The sequence below is a fragment of the Prionailurus bengalensis genome, chromosome B3 (assembly GCF_016509475.1).
Source record: "Prionailurus bengalensis isolate Pbe53 chromosome B3, Fcat_Pben_1.1_paternal_pri, whole genome shotgun sequence".
Lineage (NCBI taxonomy): Eukaryota > Metazoa > Chordata > Mammalia > Carnivora > Felidae > Prionailurus > Prionailurus bengalensis.
The window spans coordinates 33,575,196-33,602,419 of NC_057355.1; the positions used below are offsets into that span (position 1 = coordinate 33,575,196).

General features: G+C 37.4%; 1 protein-coding gene and 1 non-coding gene across 2 annotated transcripts in view; one reads left to right on the forward strand and one right to left on the reverse strand.

Annotated features, from left to right (window-relative positions):
- ARIH1 (ariadne RBR E3 ubiquitin protein ligase 1) overlaps positions 1–27,224 on the reverse strand; it is a 122,763-nt gene that overhangs the window by 77,791 nt on the left and 17,748 nt on the right. The gene's annotated exons all lie outside the window — the stretch shown is intronic.
- LOC122469706 lies at positions 9,718–9,821 on the forward strand. Its single transcript, XR_006293601.1, has one exon. It is a non-coding gene; the product is annotated as a U6 spliceosomal RNA (small nuclear RNA).

Here is a 27,224-nt window from a genome sequence, read left to right on the forward strand (position 1 = left end):
GACATCCTATAGGGGCATCTGGGTGGCTCAGTCAGTTAAGCTTCCAACTTCAGCTCAGGTCATGATCTCACAGTTCATTCAGGCTCTGTGCTGACAGCTCAAAGCCTGGAGCCTGCTTCAGTTTCTGCGTCTCCCTCTCTTTCTCTGCCCCTCCCTCACTCACACTCTGTCTCTCTCAAAAATAAATAAACATTAAGACATCTATTTTTTTTTAATCAACTGTAACCTGTACCTTAAAGACTTTACACAAAATTAATAATGGATCAGACCCAAATGTAAATCATAAGACTATGTAACTTCTAGGCGAAAATCTTTGTGGTCTTGGTTTGGGCAAATAGTTCTTAGATAACAAAAGCACAATCCATAAGAAAAACTGATAAACTGGGGGTGCATGGGTGGCCTGTTAAGTGTCCGACTTTGGCTCAGGTCATGATTACGGCTCGTGGGTTCAAACCCCACGTCAGGCTCTGTGCTGACAGCTCAGAGCCTGGAGCCTGCATCTGATTCTGTCTCCCTCTCTCTCAAAAAGAATAAATAAACGATAAAAAAAATTAAAAAAAGAAAAACTGATAAACTGGAATTCACTAACATGGAAAGAACACTGTTAATAAAATGGAAAGACAGGCCAGAGGTTAGGTGAAAATATATGCAAATCATATTTAACAAAAAACTTGTATTTAGAACACATATATTTTAAAAATCTCACGAAACCTAATAAAACAAAAACCCAATTTTAAAAGTAGGTAAAAGATTTGAACACTTCACCAAAGAAAATCTACATAGAGACACGAAAAAGAGTAAGAAAAGATGCTGAACATTATTAGTTATTTGGAACACAGGAATTGAAGCCACAATGTCACCACCATAAGCCTACTAGAGTATGTGTGGGGAGAGAAGGAACCTATCAGACATTACAAAGTACTGCAGAGGATGTGGTACAACTGGAACTTTCATACACTGCTGATGGGAATGCATAATAATACAGCCAACAAGAAAATATTTAACAATTTCTTATAAGGTTAAACACATATTTACTACAACCTCAAAATCTCATTAGGAATTTACCCTAAAACTTATGTTCACCCAAAATCCTATATAAGGAGGTTTACAACGCTTCATTAGTACCTGGCAAAAACTGGAAACAGTCCAAATGTTCCACAACTGGGGAATGGATCCAACAAACTGGTATGTCCACAATGGAATATTACTCAGCAATAAAAAGAACTATGGCTATATATATAACAACATGAAAGAATCTCAAATGCAAATTCTAGGTGAAAGAAGCCATATTCAAGAGGCTACATATTGTATGATTCCACTTATATGACACCATGGAAAAAGTAAAACTACAGGATTGCGTATAAATCCCTGGCTGCCAGGAATTAAGGGTGGGGGAGGGTTTGAACGAACAGGGTAGAAGGAAGGAATTTTTTAGAGGGCCACTATGGAACTGTTCTGTGTGTAGATTGTAGTAGTGGATACACAACTCCAGACACTGGTCAAAATTCATGAAACTGTACACCAAAAGTATAAATTTTATGTAAATTAAAATATAATTTTTAAATATTAAGTGTAAAAGTTTTTAACCTACACTGGAGCACCTATAATGGAGTTGTGACTGTTTAAGGTACAATATGTGTCGGGGTACCTGGGTGGCTCGGTAGGTAAAAAGTTTGACTCTGAATCTTGGCTCAGATCTTGGATCTTAGGGGTGGGTTGTTAATTTAAGGCCTGTGTTGGGTTCTGTACTGGGTGTGAAGCCTACATAAAAAAATGAGGCAGGGGTAGGGGGGAAGAATGGGGCACCTACATGGCTCAGTTAGTTAAAGCATCTGACTCTTGATTTTCGCTCAGGTCATGATCTCAACAGTTCGTGAGATCGAGCCCTACTATCAGTGCAGAGCCTGCTTGGGATTTTCTCTCTCCCTCTGCTTTTTCCCCACTCTCCCTCAAAATAAAATAAACATTTAAAAAGAAAATGGGCAGCCACTCTGGAAAACAGTATGGAGGTTCCTCAAAAAATTAAAAATAAAACTACCCTACGACCCAGCAATTGCACTAGGCATTTATCCAAGGGATACAGGTGTGCTGTTTCGAAGGGACACATGCACCCCCATGTTTATAGCAGCACTATCGACAATAGCCAAAGTATGGAAAGAGCCCAAATGTCCCTCGATGGATGAATGGATAAAGAAAATGTATATATATGTATGTATGTATATATATATATATATATATATATACATACCACACACACAATGGAGTATTACTCGGCAATCAGAAAGAATGAAATCTTGCCATTTGCAACTACGTAAATGGAACTTGGAGGGTATTATGCTAAGTGAAATTAGTCAGAGAAAGACAAAAATCATGTGACTTCACTCATATGAGGACTTTAAGAGACAGAACAGATGAACATAAGGGAAGGGAAACAAAAATAATATAAAAACGGCGGGGGGTGGGGGACAAAACAGAAGAGACTCATAAATATGGAGAACAAACTGAGGGTTACTGGAGGGGTTGTGGGAGGGGGGATGGGCTAAATGGGTAAGGGGCACTAAGGGATCTACTCCTGAAATCATTGTCGCACTATATGCTAACTAATTTGGATGTAAATTTAAAAAAATAAAAAATAAAACAAGTTAATAAATAAAAAAAAGAAAGAAAGTACAAGTGTCAAAAGAACAATGCTGAATAGAACACAGACATGAAATTATTCAATGCCAGGCACTTTATATACATTATTATTTGATTTAGTCATCACATCGATACTTTATATAAGGTAGGCATTATTCACATTTTACAGACAAGGTTAGAGAGGTTAAGTGACTTGACCCAAGATGAAACAGATTAATAGGATCTGAATATTAGGAAAAATTTATAAAAATGTATGCTTATAGTACCACCCTTAAAAGATTCTGATTTAAATGCTTTAGGCTGGGGACTAATAAAAGGAAAGAAATCACCTATGCATGCTACCAAAATTCTTGATTAGTTGTGTAGAACATCAATTCAAGCTCTTGGTTGAAATAACTCTTCATCCTATTCTTACTGGCGTTCCTTTTTTTTTTTTTTTTTTTTTAAAGATATAAACAAAGCAAGAAAAGACCTAACACAATCTGAAATCTCATATATTCTCTAGCTGTAAACTCTAAAACAATGGTCCCTCATTTGGGCTATGTATTAAAATCTCACTAGGAACTCTAAAAATATCAATACTTAAACTTCACCAGAGCAATTCTGATTCAATTATCTGGAGTGGACATGGGTATGTGAATTTCTTACTCAAATTTTTTTTACCTAAAATTCCCCAGATGATAGTAATATGCAGACAGAATTAGGAACTACTGCTCTAAATAGTTTCCAACTGTGAGAGCTCTGAAAGAGTATACATTTAGAACTCTAATATGAATACAGAAGTATAATACTGTAGTAATTTGAAGAAAATTACATTCTAAGGTGATAGCAAGTGTTTGCTTTGAAAGTATCTACAAAGTTCTGCTTTTGCACTTTTTTAAAGTTTATTTATTTTTTGAGAGAGAGAGAGCATGCAAAATCAGGGGAGGGGCAGACAGAGAGAGGGAGAGAAAGAATTTCAAGTAGGCTCCGTGCCATCAGTGCAGAGCCTGACTCGGAGCTCAATCTCACGGATCTGTGAGATCATGACCTGAGCCAAAATCAAGAGTGGGACGCTTACAGGACTGAGCCACCCAGGCACCCCCTGCTTTTGCCCTGAAAAGTAAATCTGAACATGCCAACTGTCCCAGCTGAGGCCTTAATATCAATGCATTATCATCCTCCATTCTTTGATCAAGTGGTTCTCAATGTGGGTAGCATTTTAGAATCATCTGAGGAACTTTCAAACACCTGTAGTGGGCATTACCATTTTTTGAAAGCTCATTGGCAATTCCATTACACAGCCAAGATGAAGAACCACAATTCTAGTTGTACACATGAATGCAGAGCCTACGTTTAAAAGAATGTGACAGATCTCCTAGTAGACCCAATCAAGTTACTGAGTAACATTTCAATGATTAGTATTGTGGGGATGCAACTATTTTTTTTTTTTAATTTTTTTTCAACGTTTATTTATTTTTGGGACAGAGAGAGACAGAGCATGAACAGGGGAGGGGCAGAGAGAGAGGGAGACACAGAATCGGAAACAGGCTCCAGGCTCTGAGCCATCAGCCCAGAGCCCGACGCGGGGCTCGAACTCACAGACCGCGAGATCGTGACCTGGCTGAAGTCGGACGCTTAACCGACTGCGCCACCCAGGCGCCCCAACTATTTTTTGACATTAGACGTTTGACTTCGGCTCAGGTCATGATCTTGCAGTTTGTGAGTTCGAGCCCCACATCGGACTCTGTGCTGACAGCTCAGAGCCTGGAGCCTGCTTTGGATCCTTTGTCTCCTTCTCTCTCTGCCCCTCCCCCACTTGTGCTCCATCTCTGTCTCAAAAATAAATAAATGTAATCAAAAAAAAATTTTTTTAAAGGGAAAGCTCAATATTAAATGAATGGGTTTTATAATATAATAATCTAGGACGAAGCAGCAAGAAGACACTTTTTTAGCCCAATTAACATACACAGAAAGGCCTCAAAGTATAGCTTTTCATCTATCTCATAATTTGATCTGAAATGAAATTAAACAGGTTATACACTCCATCTCAAAACACAGTTTGACAATTTTCCTACAAAGGAATGGGCTCATAAAAAAGAATGAAATCTTGCTGTTTGCAACAACATGGATGGATCTAGAGAGTACCATCCTAAGTGAAATTAAGTCCGTCAGAGAAAGACAAATACATGATTTCACTCATATGTGGAATTTAAGAAACAAAACAAATGAGCGAAGGGGAAAAAAAAGACAGGCAAACCAAAAACAAACTCTTAACTAGAGGGAACTAATGGTTGCCAAAGGGAAGGTGGGAGGGAGATGGGTAAATAGGTGTTAGAGATGAAGGAGTGTACTTGTGATGAGCACCAGGTGTTGTATGAAAGTGCTGAATCACTATCTTGTACACCTGAAACTGCATGTTAACATTATATGTTAACTGAAATTTAAATAAAAACTTCTTTTAAAAAGGCCTTGTTTTTATAGTATGTTTCCATGTAGCTTAATCTACATGCTCCTTAAGAGAGCTGCTGCTGATCCAAATTTTATAGACTATTGCTTCGTAATGCCTTACTTAATAGTAGGAACCCAAAAGCCATATTTTTTAAAAAGTTCTACATAGAAATATTTGCAACACCTAAAATAAACAGTAAATAAGCAAACACACAAGTCCATAAAAAGACAATACAACACAAATGGATGGTTTATGAATTCTAAGAATACAATTAGCTGAAAAACAAGAAAATATTCAACCTCCTTAATACAGTGGTTTGTTTTTTTTAATGTTTTATTTATTTTTGAGACAGGAAGAGACAGAGCATGAACAGGGGAGGGTCAGAGAGAGGGAGACACAGAATCTGAAACAGGCTCCAGGCTCTGAGCTGTCAGCACAGAGCCCGACGCGGGGCTCGAACTCACGGACCGCGAGATCATGACCTGAGCCGAAGTCGGCCGCTTAACTGACTGAGCCACCCAGGCGCCCCTTTAATACGGTGTTTTTAATTTACCACAACGGCTAAAATCTTAAAAATTTATAATATGCAGGGACAGAGGAGGGGAAATGTCCCATGTTAGCGAAATGGCAACTTTGGTAAAATTTTTGTGAGAGTAGTTTGGCAGAACTCAACAAAATTTAAAACACACATGACCATAGAGCGCCTGGGTGGCTCAGTCAGTTGGGCATCTGTCCAGCTCAGGTCATGATCTTGCGGTCTGTGAGTTCGAGCCCCACATCAGGCTCTGTGCTGACAGCTGGAAGCCTGGAGCCTGCTTCGGATTCTGTGTCTCCCTCTCTCTCTGTTCTCCCCTGCTTGCACTCTGTTACTCTGTCTCTCAAAAATAAATAAAGATTAAAGAAACCAATTTTTAAATGCACATGACCTAAGATAGGATCTAGAGATTCCACTTCCAGGAACTTACTCTGCAGAAATATGTAAGTGTAGAAGGGGAAGGGGAAGAAATTTTACATGCACATTATTTGGAAAAGCAGTAAGGCAAAGATAACCTACATTCTTCCAAGGGGGGGGCGGAATGCCTACAAATTATGCCATATCCATACTTAGAACATTATGCAGCAATTAATAAACAAAAAGAAAATAGGTCTGTACGCATGCACATGGAAGGATATCCATGACACATCACTAAGTGAAAAAAAAAAAAAGCAAGTTACTGAGCAATGTATAATATTTCATTTTTGAGTTTAAAAAAAGGTAAAGTTCTATGATATATTCAATATGTAATAAAATGTTTAAAAGGATTTATATTAAAGTTGCTCTGAAAAAGAAAAAAATAAATAAAGCACCTCTGGAGAGTTACCATCCTTGAGGGAGGCGCTTATTTGGGAATGAGGTGAAAATGTGTTTTTTTCTGTACTGTATTACTTTTGTAACAATCAACTATAAACAGTATAAGTCTTGCTTCTCAAACTGTAGTTCACAAAATCAATCACCTGAGAATCTGTTAGAAATTCAGAATCCTAAGTCTCAATCCACATCTACTGAATCATTTCAACCAGACTCTCAAAGGTTCCTCCCACAGGTTCCTGAAGTGATACATATGCATAGTGAAGTTTGACAAGCACTGATACAAGATACAGGAAGTTCTGAGAGTTCGTTATACTAACTCTAAAGGTTTCATTTCCATTTCTCCTTAATTTTAATTAAATACTTGACTTCTTTTTAAGAAATTATCATGTAAAGGTGGTTGAGCATCTGACTTCAGCTCAGGTCATGACTTCATGGTTCGTGAGTTCGAGTCCCGCATCAGGCCGCTGCTGTCAGCGGGGTCTCCTTAAGATCCCCTGTCCCCCTGTCTGCCCCTCCCCCACTCATGCTCGCTCTCAAAAATGAATAAACATTTTGAAAAAAAGAAATTATTATATGTAATTCAGGTATAATTTTTCTTCTCTTAAAAGATATAGAAGTATGTTGAGAGCTTTATACTAAGAATCACTAAAAAGCTGCAATATAATTAATGCTTAATAAATGACATTCAACAGAATAAATTATTTATGTATCCAAAGTTCACACAGTACCATATACAAAATGGAAGAGTAGTTATCTGTCACCAAAAGATGCTCTGGATTTTGATTATTCAGGATTTGATGAAGGGTGTAAAAACCACTAAATAGATATTCTGGGCAAAGGGGGAATTAATAAAAGGAATTGAGTGCTTGATTTGTAGATGGACTGAAGGAGTGGGCAGTACAAGAACGAGACCAGAATACTACACAACTGAGTCACAAGGAGCTCTTCCTGCACAAGCCACCAATGGAACCACTAAATTCAAGAATGGGAGATGATCCAAGGATTAGAAAGCTAGAATCAGGAAGTCATCATTACCACTGCCACGACTGACTCTAGATACCCAAGAAGCCAGGTGATGTACAAAGCAAAACAGAGTCTATCTGCTGCCTTTGCCACAAATGCCTCTGGATAATGCAGAAGAATGGCCAATGCAATGCTACATTTCTGCTACTGCAAAAAAAATCTCATATCCTTACAATTGCAGGAAAAAAAAAAAAAAGGAAAGAGGAACAGCAGAAAAAAGAAATAGTTTTTGGCTTTCTAGCCCAACAGAGCACAAAAAGGTACTTCACAGAACTGAGGAAGACCATCACAGAATTCCCAAATGGCTTAAAAGCTGTATGCATTTAAAACAAATGTACAACTAAACAACACTAATCCTCAAAGTTTCCAGTTTCGAATATTTACTCTTAAGCTACCCTCCAAGAAGGAAGGTAAAAGACAAGAGTAAAATGCTGAAGGTCATGTTGTTAGGAGACTTTCCCATTGAAGATGCTGCTTGGAGATTACTTCAGCAAAAAGTTCACAATTTCACTCACTACCCTTGGACATTAATTAAAATAATAATTTAACACTGACAAGTTTTGACCAACTACATAGAATTCTGTAGATCCACGACACTTAACTTGAAATTGTGCTGAGGTATGCATTTGAACTCCACATGTAATCCTGTTGCACCCAAACTTGCTAATGAATACATTTAGCCAACTACCATCAATAACATCTCAAATTTGGCTTTGCTGTTCTTCACCTGCCCTTCTACATGCATATTATGAAGGCAATTACTTCCTTCTATGTCATCTTAAATTTGGAGAGCCAAGACTTCACCTCTAGAGAATGTCAAGAGTTTAATCAAAATTTAGTAAAAGAAATAAAATGTTTCTATTAATAGAAGAAAGGATACTATCACTGTGTGTATCATTTGATTTATTCTGTATTCAACCCCAAACCAAAGTGGGGCATGTGATGGAAGGGATATAGCTTATGTAAACAGTATAAACAATGTTAGGTAAAACTTGTATTTTACATCAGAAAAACAAACTGAAGGCTTTACATAGCACTATATGCTTTTAGCATCTAGTTGATGAACAGCCAAGTCACTTCCAACAAATATAACCCTAGTTTTAAACGTTTACCATTACATGAAGCCCCATTCAAGGCAAGATTTTCTTGGGTCTCAGTCTCCTAACTGAAGGGGAAAAAATCCCCATACTCTTTGAGAGGAAGAAAAATTCCTACAAATAAAAGGGTAAGAATTTAAAGGAAACTCCAAGAACCAGGTAACTCCCAATTTCAAACTACCCTGGCATAACAGCTAATTTAAACCACAAGTGAAAATTCTATATAGTCCACTTTATGTTACTTGACTATTTTTGCAGTAATTCAGAAGTGTTAGAGAATTATTTAAGAATCCTCTTAGTTATCTATTCACACATTCACCTCTGGGTTCCAATTGTCAAGCCCAAAGTATTAGCATTCTATACATAGCTACTGTGGCACCACTGAAAATGTTCCACAAACACACAACCAAAATGTTTTGAGTGACTTCAATGTACCGCACTTAACACAACCACTAGCCATCTCCAAACTACCTGAAGATGACATACAGAATTGAATTCGTTCTGTTAAGTGAACTGAATATTGTTAAGAAGTGTTGTATATAGTTTTATCTTCCTTTGGAGGCACTTCAAAAAAAAAAAAAAAAAAAAAGATACACATTCCCAACTACTTCTTAAGAACAAATTTTAACAGTACATAATTTGAACTAGTACTTCCTCCTTTCTTATCATAGCAACTCAAAATACCTATTGATAAGTGGTAGGATTCTAACAATTCACAGTTTCTTAATGACACTCCATGTATGTATAGATGGCATACAAAAATATGTACAATATAAACACAAGTGAGATTCTCTGAAAACCATAGGGCTTATTTAAAAAGTATGGGGGTTTTAATTTTTATCTCAGAAAGATCTTACTTTAAAAAAAGCCACTGTAAATTTCTTTAAAGCTCAAGAAGTAGCCATAAATTCAAGTGATCTTGAAATAGACACATACATACTCCTGTATCATTTAAAGAAAGTTTTATAACCAAGCTATAACAGGCCATGTACATCTCCAGTACATTTTCTTGCCAATTATTCTCAAAAACACAGGCTCAATGATTAACAATCATGACAAAAGGAACACATGGCATATACAACTGGAATCATCCTCTTTTCGTGAAGCTTATAATGAATACCTAGCCTAAGAACACTTCTACATATACTTGCTGAAAGGATTTTAGAGAATGAAGATCAGTGCTCACTGTGGCAGCACATATGTTAAAACTAAAACAATACAGAAATTAGCACGGTCCCTGTGCAAGGATGCCATGCAAATTCAGGAAGTGTTCCACATTTTTGTGTCAAAGAGTTGGGAGATCAATTAAGGAAGAATTTTCTTGATTGATTAAAAATAACTTGGCTATGCTCACCTACTCCTGCTAGAAGTTTACCCAGTATATTAACATAGTGCACAATAAAAACAAAAAAGCCAAATAAGTAATTAAATAATGACAGTATCACTAAATGTGGATCTTTAATAATGGGGTTGAACTGAATCACTGTTTAAGCACTTTTTAAATTTAGTGTATGTGCATAGTTTTAAAAGTTAATTAAAACCTCAAGGTTTAACAATCCTCTCTGCCACATCTCAGTCAATACTGATTTCCAATCCTTTGAGGCAAGTATTTTAAATTCTTTTCACTGTTCCTTCTAGTACTTTTATCCCAAATAATATGCTTTCTCAGATAGTTACTATCTTTCTATTTTAGATATCATCTATCACAATGTTCATTGATGATGATTTTGTACTCTTACATGCACCTTCCCTCCAGTCTTTCTTGTGTAGTTTTATCATCATTTTTATTTAAGCCACTATCCATTGTTTTTAACAATCACCTAACAGGAATTCCAGAAAGAGAGGAGAGGGAAGAAAATTACCAAAGCAGTATTATAAGTTCATTTCTCAAAGCTTTAAAAGGACACAAATCTGAGGGTGCCTGAGTGGCTTGGTCAGTTAAGTGTCCAGCTCTTGATTTCGGCTCAGGTCATGATCTCATGTTGGTGAATTCGGGCAACTAGCCCATTTGGGATTCTCTCTCTGCCTCTCTCTGCCCCTCCTCCCACCCATGTGCATGCATTCTCTCTCAAAAAAAGTAAATAAACATTAAAATAAATAAAGGACACAAATCTCCCAGTTAAAAGGGTCCACTAAGGCCCAACACAATGAAGAGACTTGAAATAACCAAGAATAAAGAGAAAAGGCTGAAACTTAAAAAAAAAAAAAAAAAAAAAAAGTCATCAAGAAACGAGAACCAGACTGGTATTGGACTTATTAGCAACAGTAATTGCAGAAGGCAGTTATCTTTCATCAACATTCAATCCAGACTTTTCCAGCTAGCCCATCTAGCAACCAAATTTGAAGACAAATTAAAGACACTATCAGGGCCACAATGAGTAACATCATAAAGTTACATGGGAGTTAAATTAAGGATGTAGCCCAGCAAAATGAGATTAAATCAAGAAAAGACACAAGTCTAAGAAAAAGGGTCCAATTCAAGAGTTAGTGGGAAGAGTTAGTGATTACAACAGCAGGATGGAGGGCTCCAGAAGTGTAAATACAATCCAAATGACCTTGATATCAGAAGCATTGTTCTCGGGGAAGGTCCAGAGTATTTGGCATTAAGCCTGTTTAAAAAAAAAAAAAAAAAAAGAGCATAATAATCATAATACACTATTTGGGCTGTCATAAAAACAAACACTGTTCAATAGTGTCATTTTTTTTTTTAATTTTGAGAGAGAGCAAGAGCAGGGGGGAGGGGCAGAGAGAGAGAGAGAGAGAGAGAGAGAGAGAGAGAAAATCCCAAGCAGGCTCTGCACTGACAGCACAAGGCTCAATCTCATGACCTTGGGATCATGGTCTGAATGGAAACCAAGAGTGGGACCCAACTGAGCCACCCAGGCACCCCTCATCACGAGTTCTTTAAAAATTTTTTTTTTCAACGTTTTTATTTATTTTTGGGACAGAGAGAGACAGAGCATGAACGGGGGAGGGGCAGAGAGAGAGGGAGACACAGAATCGGAAACAGGCTCCAGGCTCCGAGCCATCAGCCCAGAGCCTGATGCGGGGCTCGAACTCACGGACCGCGAGATCGTGACCTGGCTGAAGTCGGAGGCTTAACCGACTGCGCCACCCAGGCGCCCCACGAGTTCTTAATATACGATTGTTACCTTGGCTCTTTTCTCCAACTTGTGATTTAAAAAAAGTCATTTTGTTTTGTGATCATAGTCAAGTCTTAATTTGCTCATAGCTTGATTTATTTTTTCTTGAAGTGACACTTGATGGGGCGCTTGGGTGGCTCAGTCAGTTAAGCGTCCAACTCTTGGTTTTGGCTTAGGTCATTATCCCAGGGTCAGGGGATTGAGCCCTGCATCAGGCTCTGTCTGCACTGACAGCATGAAGCCTGCTTGGGATTCTCTCTCTGCCCATCCCTCACTTGCACTCTCTCTCAAAATAAATAAACATTAAATTAAAAGACAGTTCAGAGAAATGTTAAGTTAAAACCAATAATATTTTATCAGACTAATGAAAAATTTAAAGATTCTTAATATACTGTGTCAGCAAAAGAGCAAAGAAAATGACAGTTCACACACTACTGGTTAAAAGATAAACTCAATAACCTTTGAAAACATTCCATCTTATTTATAAAAACTATGAATGTCTATACCCAAAGTCCAACAAACCCACTTTGAAGGTTAGGTTAGGTCAAGAAAGTAAAAGGAAGGGAATGATAGGAAGAAGACACACAATACGAGTGAACAAAATGCCCAACAATAAGAAAAAAGATAAACTGATATGTCCTATTAGAAAATACTGTACAATTTTTAAATCCACAGTAATACTGAAGGAAAAAATAGCAACTTGCAGAATAAACTAAACTGGAGCAGGAAGCAGGAAAGAACACCAATATAACATTATTTTTCTTCTAAAATAAAATACATTTCAACTTTGGATTCGTGTTTATTGACATAAGAACACTATTTAAATTTTTTTTAATGTTTTTATTTTTTTATTTTTATTTTTTTGAGAGCGAGCGAGAGAGAGTGTGAGCAGGGGGGCAGAGAGAGAAGTGGACACAGAATTCGAAGCAGGCTCCAGGCTCTGAGCTGTCAGCACAGAGCCCAATGCGGGGCTTGAACTCGTGAACTGCGAGATCATGACCTGAGCCGAAGTCAGAGCCCAAAACGCTATTAAAAAAAAAACAAAAAAAAAAATCAAATCTTAGCAATGATCTAGATCCAGTTAAATAGTTCCCATCTTCACACCCTTACTAACAATCCCTTTCAAAGAAGACATTAATAACCAACATGCATCTTAAAAGGGGAAAAGCAATCCCTATCAAAATAACACCAGCATTCTTCACAGAGCTAGAGCAAACAATCCTAAAATTTGTATGGAACCAGAAAAGACCCCGAATAGCCAAAGCAATCTTGAAAAAGAAAACCAAAGCAGGAGGCATCACAATCCCAGACTTCAAGACGTATTACAAAGCTGTAATGATCAACACAGTATGGTACCGGCATAAAAACAGACACTCAATAGAACCCAGAAATAGACCCACAAACATGTAGCCAATTAATCTCTGACAAAGCAGGAAAGAATATCCAGTGGAATAAAGACAGTCTCTTTAGCAAACGGTGCTGGGAAAACTGGACAGCAACATGCAGAAAAATGAACCTGGACCACTTTCTTACACCATACACAAAAACTCAAAATGGATGAGAGACCTAAATGTAAGAAAGGATGGGGCACCTGGGTGGCAAAGTCGGCTGGGCATTTGACTTTGGCTCAGGTCATGATTTCATGGTTCATGAGTTGGAGCCCTGCATCAGGCTCTGTGCTGATAGCTCAGAGCCTGGAGCCTGCTTGGGATTCTGTGTCTCCCTCTCTTTCTCTGCCCTTCCTTGCTTGTGCTCTCTTTCTATCTCTCTCTCTCTCTCTCTCTCTCAAAAATAAATAAACATTTAAAAAATTAAAAAAACAAAAACAAAGTAGGAAAGGAAGCCATCAAAATCCTAGAGGAGAAAGCAGGCAAAAACCTCTTTGACCTTGGCCTCAGCAACTTCTTACTCAACATATCTCCAGAGGCAAGGGAAACAGGAGCAAAAATAAACTATTGGGGCCTCCTCAAAATAAAAACCTTCTGCACAGTGAAGGAAATGATCAGCAAAACCAAAAGGCAACCGACGGAATGGGAGAAGATATTTGCAAACGACATATCAGACGAGGGTTAGTATCCAAAATCTATAAAGAACTTATCAAACTCACCCAAAAAACAAATAATCCAGTGAAGAAATGGGCAAAAGACATGAATAGACACTTCTCAAAAGAAGACATCGAGATGGCTACTGACACGTGAAAAAATGCTCAACATCGCTCATAAGGGAAATACAGATCAAAACCATGATGAGATACCACCTCACACCTGTCAGAATGGCTAACATTAACAACTCAGGCAACAACAGATTTTGGTGAGGATGCGGAGAAAGTGGATCTCTTTTGCACTGCTGGTGGGAATGCAACTAGTACAACCACTCTGGAAAACAGTATGGAGGTTCCTCAAAAAATTAAAAATAGAACTACCCTATGACCCAGCAATTGCACTAGCAGATATTTATCCAAGGGATACAGGTATGCTGTTTTGAAGGGGCACATGCAACCCAACATTTATAGCAATGCTATCGACAATAGCCAAAGTATGGAAAGAGCCCAAATGCCCACTGACTGATGAATGGATAAAGAAGATGTGGTATATATATACAATAGAGTATTACTCATCAATCAAACAGAATGAAATCTTGCCATTTGCAACTATGTGGATGGAACTAGAGGGTATTATGCTAAGCAAAATTAGAGAAAGACAAATATTATATGACTTCACTCATACGAGGAATTTAAGATACTAAACAGACGAACCTAAGGGAAGAGAAGCAACAATAATATAAAAACAGGGAGGGGGACAAAAACGTAAGAGACTCTTAAATATAGAGAACAAACAGAGGGTTGGTGGAGGGGTTGTGGGAGGGGGGATGGGCTAAATTGGTAAGGGCATTAAGGAATCTACTCCGGAAATCACTGTTGCACTATATGCTAACTTGGATGTAAATTTAAAAATTAATTAATTAAAGAAATAAATAAAAGGGGAAAAAAAACTAAAAACTAGAAATTACTTTTGAAATGTCAACAGTGGCAGAGCCAGAATTAGAATGACCCTAGTTTGCTTTACATTAGTTTGCTTTATATTAATCCAGATTTGACAGTTTTAAAGAAATTATAGGCTCGTGACAAATATTCATTTTAATATTGCCATACAAGGTAAGCAATGATTTATGCTCTCTTTAGACTGTGAAATACATAAAATACATTTGGAAGAAAGGGCTAAGTATGGAATAAGAGAGTAAAAAAGTTAACTAAAAAGGATTCCAAGACCAAAAAAAGAGCCATCTTAAATACCAAAACATCTTGTTTCAACACAATTGATTCAAAAAAACCTCTACTATGGTATACCATGAAACTTTGAAATACATTTCCACATTTAAGAGAATGCAGACTAGTTCTCCTCAATATAATATATAGTTTATTAAGTATTAACTACTAACCTCAGCCTTTTGGGCCAAAATTTAGGCAGCAGATACTTAAGATCTTAGGTTTTATAGTCATTTTGAAAATCCAGCAATCTTCATTGAAAACCAGATACAAACCTGTATCTGCCTTTTCATTCGGGAAGCCTTAAAAAGCACTGTATTAACCTATTTAGAAAAACAGAGCCCCTTCCTTTTAGAAGTATATCCACAAAGAAAATGATGCACATATCTGTATCATGCAGCTAACCCTACAATCTTACTTTGTCAGCCAATACTAGAGTAATATAAAGAAGCAACCTAATACTTTACCTTCGATGTAAGCTTTCCATTTCTTTCTTCAAACATTTGCATTATACTGCCTGAGTTCTTAAAATTTGCCTGTGATTTTGTCTTGGAATTCAGTATAAAAAACACTGTTGCTCTCTCATTCTAATATAGCATTTAAAAAAAGAAAGCCAGGTACTGGTATTGTAATTGCTATCATTTTACAAGCAAATGGATACAAATATCTAAGCAAATGGTACAAACATTTAAATAGAAATGTTTAAACTTCCTTCCAGAAGTTAAGCCTGGAAGATTCAAAGTATTTCCATCAAAATATTCCAGAATCAGATATATAAATATTAATGTATATTTTATACATATACACACATGGCCAGATCAATCTAGCTTTCCTCCTTTTCCTCCCAGTTTTACAAATGGGTCCTCTGTCATCATAGTTTCTGAAAATTAACCAACCAGGCCCATGAATCAAGCAAACAGCATGAATACCCTCCATGTAATCATTTCTTCTATTATTTAGCATTAAAAAAATAAAAAAAAAAAAGACAACGGCACACACCAATTTACTATTGCCTAAGTGCCGAGTAAGCTTCTGGTTTAAAAAACACAAAACTGTACCCTTTATAAATGGATATATCAAGTCTGTCATGTCAGAACAGGCTTGTCCTCAAGAGGCTTGTCCTCAAGATTTACAGGATAAATGGTAGGCCCTTAAAATAATGAGGTACTGTACTTGCTGCCAAGTGTGCTTGCACATATGTGTATTTAATGGTCCTTTAATGACTTGTCTTTGGAATGATTCTGTCCTACCTTTGCTGCTGCAGCCCGCCTGTCCTTTGCATCACTGAATTCATACTTCTGGAAGTACCCAATATGCACTGTAACAGACAGATGGACAGATCAATGGGCCACAGCGGCAAAGGCCAGATAGACAGACTTGATAAAAATTAAAATCAAGGTATATAAAGGGAAGGGGGAAACCAGAAGAAAATATATCTATCTATAATCTGTAAGCAAAATGCCTGAACTTCAGGTCTACAGTCCTCCCAAACACATACCCAAATAAACTAAATTTTGATTTCTTTTCTTTCAAGTAGAAATAGTACCACTGCAGTAATCAGTATTTTTAATACCATTAACAGTTACAGATATGGCAAGCACTTCTGTAACCATGCCACACAATTTCTTCACAGGCTACTCTTTAATACACAAATTATCACATCCAAAGACATTTTATACCAATATTAATATGGCAATTATTACATGTAGAAAATTTCTCTAATACCAAAGTCTACTAGAATCACAAAATAAAACTAATATTTCAGCATTTTACCATTCTACCTTTCCCTGTCTTCCTATGTAAAAATGGTTGCTAACACCACATCTAGATAACTTTGGGTGCTTAAAAGAATATATGATAGTGTCATTTAGGCCAATTGCCAAGATTTGGTAAAACATTTATATACAAAACCACCATCAGTATCTTTAAAATTTATGTAGAGGGGCGCCTGGGTGGCGCAGTCGGTTAAGTGTCCGACTTCTGCCAGGTCACGATCTCGCGGTCCGTTGAGTTCGAGCCCTGCGTCGGGCTCTGGGCTGATGGCTCAGAGCCTGGAGCCTGTTTCCGATTCTGTGTCTCCCTCTCTCTCTGCCCCTCCCCCGTTCATGCTCTGTCTCTCTCTGTCCCAAAAAATAAATAAACGTTGAAAAAAAAAAAATTTAAAATCTATGTAGAGTCCTCCGGTTACTTCAAATCCATTCAAACAAGTATTCACACTTCAAGAAGTTTCTAAAAGTTATTTTTTAAAACACACCTTAAATATCCCAAAATGCTAGCTTGCTTAAGTAACCTTCATTAAAAGCTTAGATCCAGAGGTGCCTGGGTGGCTGTTAGTTAGGTGTCCAACTTGATTTTGGCTCAGGTCATGATCTCACAGTTTCTTCATAAGTTCGAGCCCCACGATGGGCTCTGTGCTGACAATGTGGAGCCTGCTTGGGATTCTCCCTCTCTTTGTGCCCCTCCCCTGCTCATGCTCTCTCTGTCTCTCTCAAAATAAATCAATATACTTGAAAATAAAATAAAACAAAATAAAATAAAAGTTTAGAGATCCATGTAAAAAGCCATTTTAATTTAATCAGACATTTTATTTTGTATACATCTAAAATAACATGGATCCATTCTCCATGTTTAACAAAGACTGAAGAAAAACACTTCCCATTTTCAATGGGTCTAACCATTTATACAATTCTTACTGTAACCTCTCAAAAAAATAAGCAGGTAATTAAACATGATAATCAAATGTAATGCATGATCCTATACTGGAAGAAGAGAAGTTATAAAATGACATACTGGACAACTGCAGAAATGTCAAAGTGGTGTGTGTATTATTAATATTTTCTAGGGCAACATTATTCAGATATAATTCACACACCACTTTGAAAATTTACTTTCAAAGTGTATAATTCAGTAGTTTTGATTATATTCAGAGTTGTGACACACAGTTCTATCAGCCATTAATTTTAGAACATTTCATCACCCCAAAAAGAAACGTCATACCTGGTAGCAGCCACTCCCCATACCTCACTCCCTTCCCCAACAGAGCCTCTGACAACCACTCATCTTTTTGTCTCTGTGGATTTACCTATTTGGGATGTTTTATAAAAATGGCATCATAAAGTATGAGGCCTGTTGTGACGTTAATTTTTTCATTTTGGGGCTCATGGGTGGCTCAGTCGATTAAGTGTCCAATTTTGGCTCAGGTCATGATCTCGCAGTCTGTGAGTTCAAGCCACGCACTGAGCTGACAGGATGGAGCCTGGAGTCTGCTTCAGATTCTGTCTCCCTCTCTCTCTCTGCCTCCCCCACCCCTGCTCAAAAATAAACATTTAAAAAAAAAAGGGTTTGAAATTTTTTTTTTCCATTTACTTTGCTTATCTAGGAAAGTCAACAAGCTGAGAGCTTACCATGGACATCAAGTAAGTCTGTTTTATTGAGGGAATGGAGAGGAACAATTAATCTGGAAGTCAGTTAAATGAAGGCTGCTTAAAGCTTCAACTACACTATTTTTCAACTACTCATTTTACAGATAAGGAAAGAGCATCTATTAAAATAAATGACACCAAGTTATACAACTGATAAAAGCAAAGCTGGACCTGAACTTAGTTCTATATATGATGCCAAAGACTTAACCACTAGCTCTTTTGTCCTGTTATAAAATTTACCAATTCCTACTGATTCCACACCCTAATTCCTTGAATGTCTATTTCAACCTTGCTAACCACATCATATATTTCTTGCTCAAACTATTTTTAATTTTTAAAAATGTTTTATTATTATTTATTTTTGAGAGATAGAGCACAAGCAGGAGGGGGGCAGAGAGAGAGGGAGACACAGAATCTGAAGCAGGCTCCAGGCTCTGAGCTGTCAGCACAGAGCCTGACATGGGGCTGGAACTCACAAACTGCAAGATCTTGACCTGAGCTGAAGTCAACCTGAGCTGAAGTGGTCGCTCAACCAACTGAGCGACCCAGGCACCCCTCTTGCACAAATTATTGAAACAGAATTCTCACTGCTCTCCTTGCTTCCTAATCTCATCCTGTTCTCATTTATTCCCTATACTGCCAAAGTGGTCTTTCTACACACTAATCCCACATTAATTTGTTTTGCCAGGTCCTAGGGGATAAATGCATCTCATTTAGAACTATGCTAAAGCCCTTCATAAATTGCCTACCTGTCTAGCCCAGCTCCTACCACACTACTTCCCATACCATACCATTAACAGCTTCTGCCTTTGCACATTCTACTCCTTTTATTCCTCTGGCTGGAATGCCTTCTCCAATCTCATCCACCTAGTGAGCTACTACTATTCATTTTGCAAAATCTAGCTTTAGATCATCTTCCACCAGCATTAGTCCTTACCAGGACTTAACCAGAAAAAAGCATTAAACAAACATTCCTTCTCTGACCTTGTATGTCAGTGATATGCTGCACACATCACTGTATTGTAACTTATTTATACATGCCTCTTTAAAAAGCTGCCCAGGGGCACCTGGGTGGCTCAGTCAGTTAAGCATCCGACTTCGGCTCAGGTCATGATGTCATAGTCCGTGAATTCAAGCCCCGCATCGGGCTCTGTGCTGACAGCTCAGAGCCTGGAGCCCGCTTTGGATTCTGTGTCCCTGCCTCCCTCTGCCACTCCCCCCAGTCATGCTCTGTCTCTCAGAAGTAAATAAATGTTAAAAAAAAAAAAATTTTTTTTTAATAAAATAAAATAAAAAGTTGCCCAGTATTTGTATTCTCCCAGCACAGCTTAGCAGCTAAAGAAATATCAGTTGGTAAAAAATCAAGTACTCAATTTATATAATGTTCTAAATTAACTGAAGCATTATTTTGAAGAACCCATTAACCTCAGAGAATATGCAATGGGAAAAAGACAGCCTCTTCAACAAATGGTGTTGGGAGAGCTGGAAGGCTACATTCAAAATACTGACCACTGGCTTACATCATACACAACAAAGATAAATTTATAATGAATTAAGGACCTAAATGTGAGATCTGGAACCATAAAAATCCTACAAGAGAACACAGGCAGTAATTTCTCTAATCTGGGATGTAGCAACTTTATTCTAGATATGTCTCCTAAAGCAAGAGAAATAAAAGCAAAAATAAACTATTGGGACTACATCAAAATATAAAGTTTCTGTAGAGCAAAAGAAGGAAAACTAAAAGACAACCTACTGAATGGGAGAAAATATCTGCAAAGGACATATCCTATAAAGGGTTAACATCCAAAATATGTAAAGAACTTATATAACTCGGGGCGCCTGGGTGGCGCAGTCGGTTAAGCGTCCGACTTCAGCCAGGTCACGATCTCGCGGTCTGTGAGTTCGAGCCCCGCGTCAGGCTCTGGGTTGATGGCCCAGAGCCTGGAGCCTGTTTCCGATTCTGTGTCTCCCTCTCTCTCTGCCCCTCCTCCGCTCATGCTCTGTCTCTCTCTGTCCCAAAAAAAATAAATAAACGTTGAAAAAAAAATTTAAAAAAAAAAAAAAAAAAAAAAAAAAAAAAAAAAAAGAACTTATATAACTCAACACTCAGAAACCAAATAATCCAATTAAAAATAGGCGGAAGACATGAACAGACATTTCTCTAAAAGAATCTAGATGGCCAACAGACACAGGAAAAGATGTTCAACCCAATTCACTATCAAGGAAATGCAAATCAAAATACAATGAGATATCACCTCACACTTGTCAAAATGGCTAAAATCAAAACCACAACAACTGGTGTTGGAGAGAATGTGGAGAAATAGGAACCCTCGTGCACTACTGGTAGGAGTGCAAACTGGTGCAGCCACTCTGGAGAACAGTACGGAGGTTCCTAAAAAGTTAAAAATAGAACGACCTTATGGTCCAGTAATCACACTACTGGATATATATCCCCAAAATACAAAAATACTCAAAGAGATACATGCAATCCCTATGTTTACTGCAGCATTATTTACAACAGCTAGATTACGGAAGCAGTCCAAGTGTCCTCTGATAGATGAACGAATAAAGATGTGGTATATAATGCACAATGGAATATTATTCAGCCATAAAAAAGAATGAAATCTTGCCATTTGCAACATGGATGGAGCTAGAGAGCATAAAGCTAAGTGAAATAAGCCAGTCAGAGAAAGAAAAATAACATATGGTTTCACTCATGCATAATTTAAGAAACAAAACAAAAAAGGAAAAGCAAAGGAAAAAAATTTTAAAAAGGAGAGCGAGATAAACCAAAAAATAAACCCTTAACTACAGAGAACAGACTGATGATACCAGAGGGGAAGTGGAGACATGGGCAAAATAGGTGATGGAGATTAAGAGTACACTTGTCATGATGAGCACTGAGTAATGTATAGAATTGTTGAATCATTATATTGTACACCTGAAACTAAAATAACACTGTACGTTAACTATACTGAAATTAAAATAAAAAACTTAAAAAAATTTTAAAGTACATGTGTGAGGCCGTTAGCAGGCAAGAAACACGTACGCATTCCTGAAAAATTTGTTCTCAGCACCCAGAATTCCTTCCTACCCACTCCAATCCCATAATTTAGAAAAACAACTGCCCCTACTCCCAAATATCCTAGGGTTCTGAAGTCATTTTAATTGAGCAATGACCTTAAAAGACACAGTGGCAAAAACGTGAAGGTCCAATCCCAGACTGGATGAACTTTTTCCTTAGCTTATGGCTGTGTCCACATCCTTATCATACCCAAACTGTGGTTCTTCAACTTTTATCACAATACAGTAATTTGCAACAACAGTTTCATCTACATGGCTGATATCGCACTAAAGAAATGAGTAGTTCTGACCAAAAGCCTTGCTTCTGGTGGTGCTAATTCTTTCTTAAAGCAATTGTAGGCAGCCCTCCCCCAATCAACATGGGGTAGCTAGAGCACAGAAAGCCTCCCTAGGAAGTAAGGCAGACCTAGAGAGACTCCTTTTTTATCTCTCTTCAAAGATTTGTTAGTATACACTGCAATTGTTCCGCTCTGACAAACAAGTGAGCTAGAAAAAAAAAAAGGTGTCAAATCTTTGACATTCTCGTTTAATAAAAATTAAACTGATTAGATTCACTCATTAAACAAATAACTATACAATCACAATCAAAAGTACTCTACAATTGTAGGAATTTAAACATTTATACATGTGCTTCGTTTTCATACATTACATTTTCCTCAAAAGTATAGTTGAATTAGAATGCAAAGAACTGGAACACAAGAAGCCCTGGCCAGTTGGGTGGCTGCAGAACACGAACACACACACACACACACACACACACACACACACACACACACACACCTTAAAAGAAAAAGAAAAAAAAGAATGTGGACTTGTTCCAACCTGGAGACAGAGAAAGTGAATATTCAGGAGGAAAGCATTATATCCTCCTAGTTCATTTTATTACCAAAAAAATGGGCAGGAGATGAGCTTTTACCCTGTTTCAGTTTTCACAGGCTTTTGCAGATCTAAATATTCCAAAGTGCTTACTACAAGAGATGCCATAGAATACACAGTGCATTTTTATGTTCCTAAATTAATAAAACAACTTTGTAGACAGGAAAAAAAAAAACATTTAGGGTCTCAAAAGGAGGATAAAAATCAAGTTAGGAGAAGGGTAGAGGTTCTACTTTGAAGAGAAAAGTATTAGTAAGAATGAAGATATTAATTAAAGTGATCGCTTCTGAGGGAGGGAATCAGGTAGTGAATACATTAAGATAGGAGAGTTTTTACTTTTTGAATTTTGAGCCAAGAAAATACATGCATAGTCAAACAATTTTTTTTAATCCTAAAAAATGTCTTATCAACAGTCTTAGAATACTGAGGTTTAAATCTTTTTTATTTTTATTTGTTTAAGGTTTATTTATTTTTGAGAGAGAGACAGAGTATGAGCGGGGGAGATGCAGAAAGAGAGGGAGACACAGAATCTGAAGCAGGCTCCAGGTTCTGAGCTGCCAGCACAGAACCCAACGTGGGGCTTGAACCCCTGAGCTGTGAGATCATGACCTGAGCCAAAACTGGATGCTTAACCGACTGAGCCACCCGGGTGCCCCTAAATTTTTTTTTAAATCAAAGGTTATAAGAGGAGAGTTCAATTATATTGACCTCAGCATGCAACTTATTTCTATACTATGTGTTGGTTACACAGAATGAAGAAAATCTGGATTCACAGTAAGTTTGCATTGCAGTTTCAGGATACTCTTCATTTTAACAAACCCAGAAGCTTAAAAAAAGGTAGTTGAAAACATTTTATTCAGAGCTAACTAGTTAACACTGTCTAGCAACTGCCTTTATTTTTATAAATGCAGAGTCCAAGGAAATATATAGAACATAAAACTATTAGTAACATCGTAACATGAAGATAAATTACCTATTGTTACTGCAAAACCTTCCAATGCCTGCAATGAGGATGTAAATAAACAGATCTGCCTTTGCCTTCTCTGGCATTTATTTAACTGAACAGGGTGCACATGTGCTGCTGTAGTGTTCCACCTTATGTAACTTTGCTTGAGCAGACACCCACAAATCTGAATCCAAAATACCAGTGAATAATTTTCCTAATCAACAATCCATAAGAAGTAAAGCAAAAGCCTTATATCTGGATTCTACATCCCTCCAAAAAAATGTTAGCCTGGATATAGTTTAATGCATTGGTAGTCTCCGATGTTAAATCAGTCTTTAATAAAACGGCCATCAGGAAGAAGAGTTAGAAGCAGGTAGGTTCAAGCAAAAAAAAAAAAAAAAAAAAAAAAAGCTACAGACAGATATTAATATATGGAAAAAGTCAAGAGACGTGGGTAGCTGACACAGTTGGGTGTCCAACTCTTGATTTCAGGTCAGGTCATGATCTTGCGGTTCATGGGATGGAGCCTGGTGTTGGGCTCTGCACTGACATATGGAGCCTGCTTCAGATTCTCTCTCCCTCTTGTTTCAGGCCATCCCCTGCTAGCGCACATGCACACTCTCGCTCTCAAAATAAATGAACTTAAAAAAAAATATATATATATATATATATGGAAAAAGTTGAAAACACAGCTGTTCAAATATGAAATGCACGCACTTCTAGAAGTGGTTGTGAGGGTTTAAGTCACTGTAAGAATAGTCTCAGGGACTATTTAACAGGGAGCTAGTACTTAATAAGTGGTTGGCCAAAACAACCTTTAAGATCCCTTTTTATCTTTGTTAATCTGACTCTGTGTGAATCAAAAACAGTGATTAGGTAAGTTTACTGCCACCCTTAATTCTTTAGCTGTTGTTTATTTGTCCTAATTTCATTCCTAAGGATGAGTAGATCTTTGTGAATTTTAAAGTCCTATTTTCACCCTTTTATCTTCACAGTAGGATGGAACGCAACATTATAAATCAATCTCCAGGCACTGCCATATATTCCAAGGACCCAGCTCTAACTATATTAATGCAATATGAGTTGAGATGACTACAAAAAAGATAAAATATTAGCTCCAATGGAATTGAATTACTACATTTAAAAAGCTAAGCTGGTGAATAAAATTATATACATACCTTTCTTCCCACATTAATTAACAATCTGAGGCCTACTTAAGTTTTCATTTCATAAGAACTGAAGTGATGAACAGTAAGTTGAAAGATAAAGACATTTCCTTGGGGCGCCTGGGTGGCTCAGTCGGTTGAGCGTCCGACTTCAGCTCAGGTCACGATCTCGCGGTCCGTGAGTTCGAGCCCCGCGTCAGGCTCTGGGCTGATGGCTCAGAGCCTGGAGCCTGTTTCCGATTCTGTGTCTCCCTCTCTCTCTGCCCCTCCCCCGTTCATGCTCTGTCTCTCTCTGTCTCAAAAATAAATAAATGTTAAAAAAAAAAAAAAGACATTTCCTTACATAGCAGTTTAAATGGGGTCAGTAATAAGCTCCTCTGAGAACTTCACAAAAGAACTATCTTATTATTGATCAAAATGAGTCGAGTCAGCTATTTTCTGGTTAAACATATCAAGCACTTGTTATCCTGTGAATCTGTAACAATTTCACAATATTATTCTTCCAAAATTTCTTGGTGCTTCTATCACAAGGAGAATGTTGTTAGGCTTTGCAGACCACTGGTCTCAGTTTGTAATTTCATACATAAATCATGAATACAATTTTGCACAGTATAAATGCATTCTATAACGTAGGTCAAGTAGTGGAATTATTATTCAATGTTAAAACTTCATGTTTCTAAATGTTTACACTGGGCTACAAGATAGTAAATATTGTAATAGCGATTCTGACTTGAAATTTTCTTGAGGATGGTACATTTGTAGGTTGTAAAGTTTAAAGGGGGAATGTGGTATACTTCTGACTCTGTCTGACTCTTGTTTATTATTTATTTGGATTCATAGGCCATAGCAATGAAGTCTTAAGCCAGAGCCCACTGACTCAGTCTGTACAAGTCAGTCTCCTGGGGCACAGAGCTAGATGGAGAAAAGTATAGTGGATCTAGAAAGACAAACAGAAAATATCCAGCAGACAAGACAGTAACATTCACATGTTTTACATTTATACATGTTTTACATTTAATCATACAAAATTCTTAAATAGTAAGTTCCAACCCCAACTATGAAGACCTTGGCAAGTTATTAAATTCCTCTAAAGTCTCAATTTCCTTATCCATAAAATAGTAAAAATACCATCTACTTCAGAGAACAGGTGTGATGACTAACATTCTCTAAACCAGTAAAGAACAAAAATTGGAAAGCATATTAGAGAATGAGAAAAGAGCTAATTCAGTGATGTCAAGAGGAATGTGAACTGACAAACAAAAAAAACAGGTATAGTACCAAGACTAATTTTTATCAATAATAAAACCAGTAAGAAAACTCATTCATATTTAATTTTGACTTTTCAATCAATGTTTATCAGCTATGTTCCAGGATCTGTGCTGGTCAATGGCAATGTCAAAATTAATACACTGATCCTACCCTCAAGGATTGCAGATCTATTTAATACAAGGACAAATCAGAGACAAGACCTTTTTAAAAAACAGTATGTACAAAATTTTGAGACCCACTCACAGGTAAGGATTCATAGAAGAAAGGACATTTAAAGTGGGTCTTAAATGGGGTGCCTGGGTGGCTCAGTCGGTTTAGCATCCGATTTCAGCTCAGGTCATGATCTCATGGTTCATGAGTTCGAGTTCCACCATCAGGCTCTGTGCTGACAGCTCAGAGTCTGGAGCCTGCTTCGGATCTGTGGTCTCCCTCTCTCTCTGCCCTTCCCCCATTCATGCTCGCGCTCTCGCTCTCTCTCTCTCAAAAATAAATAAACATTTAAAAATAAATAAATAAGTAAGTAATAAAGTGGGTCTTAATGTATGAAAGAATTTATCAGGGAAAAGCAATAGAAGCAAAGAAAAAAGCCTTACCAAGGCAAAGAGACAAACTTCACAGGAAATATCATTACTTTGCTATGCCAAGATGAGTGTGAAGAAACGGCAGATAAGGTACATGGGGGCTGAATTATGAAAAGCATGATCTACCATGCCAAAGAATCTCGTATCATCATAATATGGGTCCTCTTCTAACCTAGTCATTGCGACCTGTCGGCTAAGAAGGGCTAAGCATTATTTCCTATCCCATTTCCACCCCGTTGCTTATCACAAATAATAAAGATTTAGTATACTTTCTCAGGCTATAAACTTAGGACAAGTATGAACATTTTTGACACTGTCATAAACTGAAAAGAATGAACACCCTATAAAAAAAGGAAACATGCAGCATTCCTGGAGGAATCTGTAGGGACCATAAAATTATCACAAGGCCACACTTTCCATCAATATCACCCTTTTCATGTTCTTTTGATTTTTTTAATTTTGCCAATGAGAGAGGCTTCTAATAACTTCTAATAGCTATAACAAGACTCTACGTGTCCACAGAGAAGTCAATATTTTGCTTCTTTCCTAAAAACCAACAAATCTCTTTGGAAGGCAGGGCTTTCCTTCACCAAGCAGCAAAGATGGGGCGACACACAACAGAAGTGAAACACAGCAGGGTTCACCGGTATAAAAACAATACTTCGAAAGACAAACTGGTAAATTGTGGCATTTCTGGGTAATGGCAATACACTAAGATCCTCAACTTTGAAAACAAGGCCAGGGCAAGTCCAGAAACAGAAAATAATTAGGATCAGGCTACAGATGGATAAAAGTGAACATGAAGAGTCCTGAGTTAATTATCTTTACAATCAAGTACGTATTTACCTGTCTGCCCTTCCTAGATTAGGAACCCTGGAAAGGAATGTTCTCCACTCATCTTTATATACCTACTGCCAAGCACACGTACTG